The following is a 4,150-nucleotide window of genomic DNA, read 5'->3' as shown; positions in this document are numbered from 1 at the left end:
GGCAGGACAAAGTCCCAGACACTGAAATCCTCCAGCAGACAGGTATGTCGAGCATCTTCACTATGCTCCGAAAAACACAACTCTGTTGGGCTGGCCATGTAGTCAGAATGCCAGACGAGCTTCTGCAAAAACGCATCCTATATGAATAACTTCAGACTGGAGCACGCTCCCATGGAGGTCAGAAGAAGCTGTTTAAAGACACCCTGAAGGAATCTCTGAAAGACTTCGGCATTGACCACAACTCGTGGGAAACGACAGCCCAAAACCGTGCAGCCTGGCGTGGGGCCATCAGCAAGGGAGCGGCAGCGTATGAATCACGGCGTCTGGAAACAGCGACGAGCAAGCGCGCAACAAGAAAGTCCCGTGCAAGCAGTGCTCCCGCAATTCATGACCCTACAGCGCTACCTTGCCCTCACTGCCCAAGGACCTTTAAGCCGAAGATTGGCTTAATCAGCCACCTGAGGACCCACCCACCCCCAGATATGATGAAGAAGGTCTTCTTCCCTCAGGAAGGACGAACACCACCCACCACTACATCAAAATAATGAATAGCAACAAGGCTAGTGGGTGACCGAGAAAGACCTGGATAGATGGAGTCAGGGAAACACTAACTCATGGCATCCTCCTGACCCAAGCTCTCTGGCTGGTTGCAGAGAGATGTCTCTTTCTTCCCGCGACACCCAAAAAGATATAAGCGCGGATGAAAGTAAAGTAAAGTAATCAGTGTTTTTCAGTAAAATTCACATGGAAATGTGTTTTTATATGGGCCTAAAAGAGATTAAGCCAAAAAATAAAAATTGATGTACAATTTCCAAACAAGCTGACAATGTCTGTTTCTCCGATTTCGTTATTTTGACGAGCGCCCGATTTCACTACCCTGTCTCATATATATTAGAAGTTGTATTGTAAATATACAATTGTTCCATATAAATATTCTAGCTTGTTTCGTTCATTGATAAGGTAGGGGGGCGTCGCCAGCCTAAAATTGTAATCATAAAATTGCGTATTCGGGGGTTCGAGCCTCATCTCGGTCCGACGCTGTGTCCTTGAGAAAGGCACTTTACACGAATTTCCCATTTCGGCTCTGTCGAAGGACGTTAAACTTGAAGTTCCCTAATCTAAAAAAACCCACTGGTGCTAATGGGGGCGATGGACCTATTATTCACCCTTTCCCCCTTTGTTAGAGTAATGATTCTATGTGGGGAAGAAAGAATTAAAGACATATGGATAGATAACCACTCACACTTGAAGGATTAAGTCAAGAAAATACATTGCGGGAGTTACACACACACACACACACACACACACACACACACACACACACACGCACACACACACACATACACACATACACACACACGCACACATACTCACACACACCAAATCACACCAGACACACAACACTACACACACACACACACACACACACACACACACACACACACACACACACACACACACACACACACACACCAAACTACACACACCCACATGCACACAAACACACCACACCACACCCACCAATCACACACACACTCACACACACACACATACACACACAAAACACACATTAACACACTCACAACATAACACACACACTCACACACACACTCACACACTCACACACAGACACACACACAATCACACACACATATACACACACAAACGCACACATCGGCGACTTGCTTTTGGCGGAGATGACTAGTGAGAGATATTTCACTCGTCAGCTGGCCCCTCTTCGCATCATGTTATTGACGCGAGATCAGTGACGCAGTGCCTCAAAAGTATGTCACGCCGTACATTTCATAGTCTGTTCCTCTCAAAGTCACTTCCCCTTGTTATTTCCTATAGGGACAGAAGGACGGACGAGGAGTCATCTCAGTCAATACGTCGGAAGTAGTGGTACGTGGTGAAGTTGGTCAATAAATGTGCTCATAATTAATCAATTCATCAAATTTATGCTCTAGTGAAGGAAGCGGAAGCAGAGGTTTTTTAAATAGTTTTTTAAATAAGAGTTTTACGGCACTTGCTGATGCTGCGTTGCAACAATATGGTCATACAAGTGTTGAAGAATAGATGCGATACACGAGAGTTACATACATAAAACAGGAGGAGGAGGAGATAAGGACTATAGGTGCTCGGATAGGAAAGAAGGAGTAAACCACACCAGAGCACACGCCAACTACCCACGAAGAAGAAGAAGAAGAAAAAGAAGAAGAAGAAGAAGAAGAAGAAGAAGAAGAAGAAGAAGAAGAAGAAGAACAAGAACAAGAACAAGAAGAAGAAGAAGAAGAACAAGAACAAGAACAAGAACAAGAAGAAAATGACAAAGACAAAGGAGTAGAAGAAGAAGAATAGAAAAGATTTGGCGTATTGTGCGCGCTAATGCAATGAGATGCGGGCCAGGAATTAAGGAGAAGGGACGTGTCCAAGACAGGCCAATAATTGTACCGACCGAGAGGAAACATGCAGTAAGGTATGTTTTGAAATTTTAATCAAAATATTGACTAGAATTACTAGAATGTTCTGACTCCATCTTTCATGTGTGGATGGGGGTATGACGTGACGGTAAAGAAAGAGAAATGGTGTTTAAAACCCATTCAGACCAACCCCCTTGCTTAATTTACAATGAAAACAACATGGTGATTCCTCGGTTGTGAGGAACAGAGTATACTGTTGTACGGCATGAAACTTTCACCGGATGCCTGACCCCAATCTCGCCTAAATCGAGGAGTGGCGCGTCTCTACTTTTTTGTCTCCTCTTTTGGCTTGTTTTTTGTTCATTAATTGGTTTTGTCTCTGTCTTTTTTTTCTCTAGGTGTATTATCTTAAACTGCAGCAGCTGTTTTAAGGCAGGAACAGAAAGCGAGCAAAAAACCCGACGAGATAACGGGGTGACCAAAAACAACGCTCAACAGTATGCCCACTGCAGACAGACAGTCGAAGTCGGTTGATCTGAAGCGAGGCCATTAAATTCAGATTTTTTTCTCCTTTGAGAAGCAAAAGCTACCATCTTGGCATATTTTTTGTGTGCTTTGTTTTAGTAAGTGTTTTACGGTGTTCGCAACTGTATTAGGTCATTGAGCGCGCTGGACACATTAATAAGCCTTTTCAGTTTGGTTGCAATTAATTTTGAATTTGGCACATGTGGCGGCCGAAACCTACTACTGTCGATTATGGACGATCAATTGATCTTTCATGAGCACTACTTAAACACGGGACATTCGAGATTTTTCGCACTTATCTGAGATGGCTAGGTGCTAGATCCTACCCATGTTAAGATAAGCAGTGAGAAGGAGCCAAGGAGACACTATCCCCAAGAGAGCATGAGGGGGTTGGGGTGGGGTGGGGTGGGGATGGGGGCAAAGTTTTGTAAACACAAAGGTCGTCCCCGCAAGATCAGCTCAAGGTCTCTTTCATTGTGGGGTTGAGAGTGTTGGCGGGAATTATTGGGCTGTTGGTTGAAAGGAGACATTGACGTTACCAAACTCCGCTCGAATCGAACAAAAAAGTAGCCTACAATACATTTTCATGACTCTGAACTGGCTTAATTTATGAAACAAAGAAATTTGATGCGATTTCTCCAAGACCATCTCCATTACCCAATTCTCAGGTCTGGCAATAAGGGTAAGGGTAATCAGTCGTATGGGAGAAACTAGCTGTGTTGTGAACGGTACGTTCTGCCTACAAATACACTGCACGGAGGTCAAATTTCACCCAATAAGTTTTGAACAAGGAAGGGTTCTGTACTTAGAATGCGCTGAAGCTGCCCCATCATTAATCTACCCTACTCGACCCGATCCGATCAGACCCAACCCGATTCGATCCAATCCGGTCAGGTCCGATCCGAACCAGCCAATGTGCACCCAGTATCATTAAGTAGCAGTCTCTGCTGAGACAAAGGGCTATAAATAGGAGACGAGGGGACATCAGAGTGGGAATGCACGAAGAAAGTTTACAAGCAGCAATGGAGGTTGCTGGAAGCTTCGAGAAACGTGTAAGGAGAGGACTGCTAGTTGTGCTGGTGATGGCGTTTGCGGCTGGTGGAACAGGTCAGTGAACTTAGACCTTTCCATCTGACATCACCTGTTTTCTTCTAATCGTCCACATCTATTGCACACCACTTCTCGTATTCTCCCCCCCCCTCTCT

The 4,150-nt window shown here is 44.7% G+C and overlaps 1 long non-coding RNA gene across 1 annotated transcript; it reads left to right on the top strand.

Annotated features, from left to right (window-relative positions):
• The first annotated feature begins 1,630 nt into the window (after positions 1–1,630).
• Positions 1,631–3,009, top strand: LOC106012997. The gene is made up of 2 exons (XR_001185212.1): positions 1,631–1,902; positions 2,819–3,009. It is a non-coding gene; the product is annotated as an uncharacterized LOC106012997 (long non-coding RNA).
• The last annotated feature ends 1,141 nt before the right edge of the window (positions 3,010–4,150 follow it).

This window comes from Aplysia californica, unplaced genomic scaffold (genome assembly GCF_000002075.1).
Source record: "Aplysia californica isolate F4 #8 unplaced genomic scaffold, AplCal3.0 scaffold00601, whole genome shotgun sequence".
Taxonomy (NCBI): Eukaryota; Metazoa; Mollusca; class Gastropoda; order Aplysiida; family Aplysiidae; genus Aplysia; species Aplysia californica.
The sequence above is the reverse complement of the archived record's forward strand: the minus strand, read 5'-3'. Positions and strand labels throughout refer to the sequence as shown.